The 6,544-nt window shown below is 51.3% G+C and overlaps 1 protein-coding gene and 1 long non-coding RNA gene across 4 annotated transcripts in view; one reads left to right on the top strand and one right to left on the bottom strand.

Annotated features, from left to right (window-relative positions):
• Positions 1-1,693: 1,693 nt before the first annotated feature.
• On the bottom strand, positions 1,694-6,091 carry LOC103160619. 2 transcript variants are annotated; one of them, XR_003479825.2, is made up of 4 exons: positions 5,849-6,091; positions 5,466-5,620; positions 4,398-5,284; positions 1,694-3,160 (listed from the first exon to the last, which is right to left on the bottom strand). It is a non-coding gene; the product is annotated as an uncharacterized LOC103160619 (long non-coding RNA). The 2 variants fall into 2 exon arrangements; XR_003479824.2 differs by having other exon boundaries at positions 4,398-5,214; positions 5,849-6,089.
• Positions 5,808-6,544, top strand: part of Fkbp5 (FKBP prolyl isomerase 5) — an 83,797-nt gene continuing 83,060 nt past the window's right edge. Inside the window, exon 1 of one of the 2 annotated variants that reach the window (XM_027389041.2) lies at positions 5,808-5,923. The gene's annotated coding sequence lies outside the window, so the exon portion shown is untranslated. Of the gene's footprint in view, positions 5,924-6,322; positions 6,468-6,544 lie in introns of those variants that run through there. The other variant, XM_027389040.2, reaches the window with a different exon arrangement.

Here is a 6,544-nt window from a genome sequence, read left to right as displayed (position 1 = left end):
ATCCTACGAGTGAATATACCAATAGGGGTTACTCAGGAGTGTAGTCTTCTCTCGGCTGTGATTGCTTAAGGCCTTTTGTCCCCTTGGTGAGCAGGCCTATGAATCCCTTGACTTTTTGAGTATCCTGAATCTTGCTAAGGTTTGTGAGTTTCCTGAACTATCATCATCACCAAAATAGTATGGAACTGGCATATAGAAAATGTCTGTATTTTAGGGCTGTCTCCATGGTTATGAGCACTTTGTTGCTCTTACAGAGGACCCAGGTTCAGGTCCTAAAGAGAGAGTAAGGGATTACTGGACCAACAATGACAAAGGGAAGTCCGCAGATATTCCGTTAGATTAAACACTGTGTCCCCAGCTACATTCTTATGGTGTCTTTCATGGGAACAACGAATACTTTTTTGTGTGTGGATGTCCCAGTTAAATTTGAATTTCAGAAAAACAACAAATGTTTTTGGCATAAATATACTCATGCAATAATTGGGACATATCTATGCTAAGATATTATGTGTTGCTTATCTGAAATTCAAATTTTGCTGCGTGTCTCTAAAGCTAGCTAATTTTCCAGAGCCCAGCACTCAGGGTGGCTTTGGTGCCAGAGTGCTAGCTCCTGAGGGAGAACTATAGCAGAGGTAGAGCAGAGGTTCTTAATCTTCTTGGCTTAAAAGTTTAACATGGGTAGACAGAGACCCTGACAAACCGCTTGTTTGAATATGAATTGGACCCACCAGACCTGTGTGTGGAACTCTTGGTTCTGGCCCCCAACCCCCTAACTTAGGGTGCTGTTTTGTTTGGTTATGGAACTTTCTGGGTGGGGGAGTGGAAGGAGGAAGTGAGTCACTGGGGGGTGGGGCTTGACGTTTCATAGCTCTAACTGAGTCCCCCAGCCTTCTCTAGAACTCAACGTGAGCATCTATGTGGGGCTCACTCATGCACCACCACACACCACACACCTTCCCAAGCACAGTAAACTCTCCTCTTTATGAACAAGATAACCCCCCTCCCTCCCTCCCTCCCTCCCTCAGGTTGCTTCTTGTCACAGCCAAAGAAACATAGCTGGTTACCATGCCACCCCCACACTGGAGGTGACTTGGATTTCCCTGGATGACTTGCTTCTGCAGTCTAAACATCTGCAGAGGATGAGAAACGTCACGTGACAAAGCCCTTTGTGATCTGGGCCTGTGGAGACTTTGGGACTTTACTTGTGGAGACTTTACTTGTGGAGACTTTGGGACTCAGGAATATTGGGCCTTGGGACAATGAGCCATGGCATTGTGAAGAGACAGGTTGAACTGTACTAGGTTACTGGGTGCCTCTGATGAGACTCATGTCTGAGTCCTTGGCACACTTACTCCCTTTTCCCTTAGACCCTGTCTCCTTTAACCAAACTGGAGGAACTAGAACTGGTGCCTTGTTAATTGGAGGCCCAATTCCTAAAGAGTTAATTAGTCATCTCCATGGTCACCTCAGTAACACTCAAAGGATATTTTATTTATTTGTTTATTGTGTGTGTATTACTGGGGGTTGAACCCAGGACTGTTAGGTCTTCAGTTTCTTTCAATGATGCCAATGTTCACCGTGTAAGTTTTAGACTTCTCTTGTTGAGTGCATTCAGAAGTGTGCTGTTCTGGGATCTGGCTAGGTGGGAGAGGTCTAGCACGGACAAGGCCTTGAGTTCAGTGTACTACAAAAATAAGATGTTATTTGCTGGTTTTAATGCATCAAAACTGGGAGTTATTTTTTTTTAAGATTTTGAATTTTATTTTGCATTGTTCAATTCAGGCACACAGAAACACAACTGCTAGTTAGTGAGTTTGTGTCCTAAAGTCTTGCTGGGTGTTTTTGCTCTGATGCTTGTTCGAGTTTGGTGCACAGTATATCATACATCTGAGAAAAGACAACCTATCTTCTCTCCTTCCTTCCTTCCTTCCTTCCTTCCTTCCTTCCTTTCTTCCTTCCCCCCTTTCCTTCTGTTCTTTCTTTCAGAAACAGGGTCTGTAGCTCAGATTGGAGTGTTTTTTGTTTGTTTTGTTTTTTCATGTGCATTGGTGTTTTGCCTGCATGTATGTCTGTGTGAGGGTGTTGGGTCCTCTAGAATTGGAGTTACAGGACAGTCGTGAGCTGCTGGGAATTGAACCTGGGGCTGGAAGGGCAGTCAGTGCTCTCAACCACTAGGACATCTCTCTAGCTCCCACACTGGTTTTTACCTTACTGAATAGCCAAGGATGACCTCGAACTTCTGATCCCCCTGACTCCACTCCTCAAGTTTCGGGATTGCAGACGAGTGCCTCTATCCTATTTATTCAGTGCTGTGGGTCAAACTCGGGGCTCTGTGCATGGTAGACTGGCACTCTGCCAAATGAGCCACACCATACCACCACAGCCTGTGGGGAGTGGGTGAAGTCCTGAGTGAATGTGTGCTAATGACATGAGCATATCCATATAAAGGACACCAGGGCCTTGGACCCATGGGAATGGCAGTCTTCCCCTGGCTAAAGCCCAGGTGTTGACAGTTGTGCAGAAAGTGTCAACCACACAGCCTTCTTCTCCCACTGATTGCAGCCTGAGATGGCTCCTCTGTGGAGAGCCCTACTGAGACAGCCTGCATACAGTAGACCAGCTGTACATAATGAGCCCACCTCCTCAATGAGCTGTATATAAACAGGAGTTTTGGGCTGCTGTTGCATCTTCATCCGAACACGAGGCCCCCCTGACCCCCAGCCTTTTCTTTCTTTTCACCCCAGTCAGGTCGGTCCCAAAGCTTGCAGATGGGGACAGCAGCCCAAGTTTACTTTTTCAATCTATACCTCACTCTATGTGTTTCTTGCTTAACTGTCCTGACTAGAACACAGTCGGATACTAAACTCCCAGGGCCAGCCAGGCATGATGATGTGCCCCTGGGAGATGGAGACTAGAGGGTTAGAAAGTTTTTGTTTTTTGTTTTTCAAGACAGGGTTTCTCTGTGTAGCTTTGGAGGCTGTCCTGGAACTAGTTCTTGTAGACCAGGCTGGTCTCAAACTCGCAGAGATCCAACTGCTTCTGCCTCCCGAGTGCTGGGACTAAAGGCGTGAGCACCACTACCACCTGGCTGAGGATTAGGAATTTAAGGACATCTTCAGCTACACAGCAAGTTTGAGGCCAGGCTGGATTGCATGAACACCTGTTTCAAAAAATCAAACACAAAATAAAAGTTAGAAGTGACCAGGGTGTACATCCTTATCCTGTACTTGGTCACTGGGCAAGCAACCAGTCTTTCATTGTGGTGGTGTTAGGTATGGGTTTCCATTGATGTCCTTAAGTGTATGGTGGGGCCAGATTTTATTAAGTTTTATTCAAACACAGCCAAGTGATTCATTTACATATAGCAATGGCTATAATGGCAATTGAGTCAGTGTGACAAAGAATATGGTTTTTAAGCTTAAAGCATTTCTCTTTGTTCCCTTTAAGAAGAAGTCCATGGGAGTGTTTTTTTTAAATTTTGGGCTAGTTTGCTAGGAAGCAATATATAATAAAAATGACTTTTACTCATAGACTATGGAAAGAGAATTTGTGAGCTGAAACACAGGAAGGACTTAGATCAAAGCCCAGGAGGAGAAAAGACGGAAAACAGAGAAGAAAGGGATGGAGTGAGATCAACCCTGTGTTTTGATTGGAGTCCCAGAAGCAGAGCGATCTAGAGACCTGTTCAATGCAGATGACAAACCATTCTAAAGGGTGGCCATGCAACGGCAGAGACCCACTTCACTGTCTGCTCTACCTCCCCAAGAAGGACCTCCTCCAGGGTCCTCACACTGAGCTGGGGAGGACAAGGGCTTCAGTGAGCAGGGCTGGAATGCAGCCTCTGCCCACTTCTTCACCAGGCCACCTGGAGAAGGCTCGATCTGCAGCGTGTCCTCTCTCTCTGTCTCTCAAATTACATTTATTTCTTTGTGTGTCTGAGGTGGGGGAGGTAATGAGTGTGCCACAGGGTGAGTTTATATAGGTCAGAGGCCAGCTTGCAGGAGTTCTTTCTCTTCTATTGTGTGAAACCCAGGGATCAAGTTCAGGTCACTAGACTTAGTCACAAGACCCTTTACCTGCTGAGCCATTTTACTGGCCCTAATCTGCAACTCTCAGAGAGAGAGAGAGAGAGAGAGAGAGAGAGAGAGAGAGAGAGAGAGAGAGAGAGAGAGAGATGCTACAAGTGTTGTGTGAACAAACTGTGGATATCAAATGCTTTAAGACCAAGATGTGGTTTGCAAACCAAAAGCAGGCATAGAAGGATGATAGTGCTGGCTGTGTAAATCGAAGAACACACAGGGCCCCTAGTTGAAAGTTACTATGTCAAGATGACCACAATTGTACTCTAAACGGAGCACCGGAGACTTTCTTAGTGTGTCACTAAAAAGGTGCCATACCCGAGAAGCCAGCCTTAGTGATAAGCGTGGCAAAGAACTGCTCGCTGCTTCAGGTCAGGACTTCTCCAGCCACAACGAGGACATCAGTGCTTAGGGAAAATGCCGAGGAGGGTAAGTCTGGTGGCCAGAGTGGTTTTTCTGGGGGAGTGGGTGGGGCTAGCCAGGCTGTCTTCGGAACTGTAGAACTGACTGTTCCCCCACATACTCTGGCCCAGAAGAAAAAAAAAAAAAAAAAAAAGCCGGCAGCTGCTGTATCTACAGCGCCTGTTGTTGTTTGCTGTGGTGTGTTACAACATGGCCTGGCAGCCTCCCGGGCTTTTCTTCCTCCTGGAAGAGTCTCCTCTCGGAACATGTGACAAGTCCACACAACCCTGCAGATTGGCCCACACTGCCCCTAGCTGTTCACTCAGTTCCTAAGCCGTTCCAGGTCTGCATGCTTTGTGAGCTCACAGCTTCCCACCTTCTGGGAGAGCCCTTCTTCACTCTTCTTTGTAGACACGTGCCACAGAACTAACTGGGGGTTACTCAAGTGTGGATGTCCCTGCCTGTGAGCCCGGAGCTGTCACGGGCTGGTACGGTGCCTTCTCACCTCCGTGCGCCCTCCTCCACACAGGGTGCAGTTCTTGCCCACTAGATGCAAAACCAGCTGGCATCAGTGAGCAGGACGGTTGCTATCCACATGGCGCTGTTGACCGAATTCATGTGAGCAGCTTGTGGCTCCCCTGGGAGGCTGGTTAAGGGGAAGTTTCCCGTCACTGAGACAGGACCCCTGCTCAAGAGGAGGTTCCTGTGTCAGTTTTGTCTTTTCTGCAGAGGTCTATGAAGAGAGGAAAGGAATGACCATACCATCCCCCGGCATGGTGACATATAGAAGGCCTTCAAATATTCTAAAGTATGACAATGCAAAAGAAACAAAAATAAATAACTAAAATAAAAGCAGAGAGAGACAGAGGAGAGGAGGAGGAAGAGGGAGAGGGAGGGAGGGAGGGAGGGAGGGAGGGAGGGAGAGAGAGACAGAAGAGAGGAGGAAGGGGAGGGAGGGAAGGAGAGCGAGAGCCTAGCACTCACCGGCCCTCTCTCAGAGGACCTGGGTGGCACCCGCAGCACGCCCTTGGCAGCTCACAGCTCCAGTCCTGGGAGATCCGACGCCCTCTTCCGGCCTCTGCGGGCCACCGCACCCACGCAGTGCGCAGACACACAGCAGGCGGGCACTCAAACGCGCTCTTAAAAAAAAAAAAAATTAGAAAACGAAGGTTCGCGCTCAAGTCCCCAGGTGCAGCTCCCGAATGTCGGAGGCAGTCACCCCGGGTTGGCCACGTGGCTGGGGGAGGGGTGTGGTCTTGAAGCTGAGCGGGCTCAGCAGCCCATCCTTGGGGCTCCTCTGTGTCGCCGTCCCCTGGGCTACTGCGCAGGGGAGGCAGAGCCCCGGGGGAGAGCGCGGCCACACCCACCGGGCGTCCCGAGAGAGCAGCGAGGTGCTGTTTTGGCTTTTCCCGGGGTCTAAGGAGCATCTTCGAGCTCACGAGGTTGCTGTCCGGGGTCCAGGCTGGTGAAGGGCGGGCTGGGTGGGCAGCAGGCGGGGCAGAGACTTGGCGGCGCTTAGTCTGGAGGCCAAGGACGCCGCCGAGAGGTGTCGGCCGGCTTCCTCCATCCCCGCTCTCCGGCCCCCACAAAGGCCAGGGGCCAGACACGTGGGCCGCGGCAGCGGAGGGGCGGGGATGCAAACCGACGGGGCGGGGCCTCATTTGCATAGACCGCGCGCGGCCACCAATGGGGACCGGCGGGGCCACAGCCCGCGCGCCTTTTGGGGGCGGATTGACAGCCCCGCGGCCCTATGGGAGGCGGGTCCTGCGGCCGGTGTGGGCGGGACGAAGCCGGGCGCTGCCCGGCGCACTAGCCGGCTCGCGGGCGCTGCCAGTCTCCGGCGGCGGCGTCCGGCGCGCGGCTGAGCTCGCGGAGCGTGCGGACCGGCGGCCTGCTGGCCGGGCAGAGAGGGCGGCTGAGCGGCGCGCGCGGGGGCGGAGAGACGCGGAGCCCGAGACGCGGCGGCGGCGGCGGCGACGGCGACAGGTACGGGCGCCATGGCCGCGGGGATGGGGCGCGAGCTTGCGCGCGCTCGGTGGACCCGGGAGTCAGCCGTGCGCCGG

Source organism: Cricetulus griseus (genome assembly GCF_003668045.3).
Source record: "Cricetulus griseus strain 17A/GY chromosome 1 unlocalized genomic scaffold, alternate assembly CriGri-PICRH-1.0 chr1_0, whole genome shotgun sequence".
In the NCBI taxonomy this organism is placed as follows: domain Eukaryota; kingdom Metazoa; phylum Chordata; class Mammalia; order Rodentia; family Cricetidae; genus Cricetulus; species Cricetulus griseus.
The sequence above is the reverse complement of the archived record's forward strand: the minus strand, read 5'-3'. Positions and strand labels throughout refer to the sequence as shown.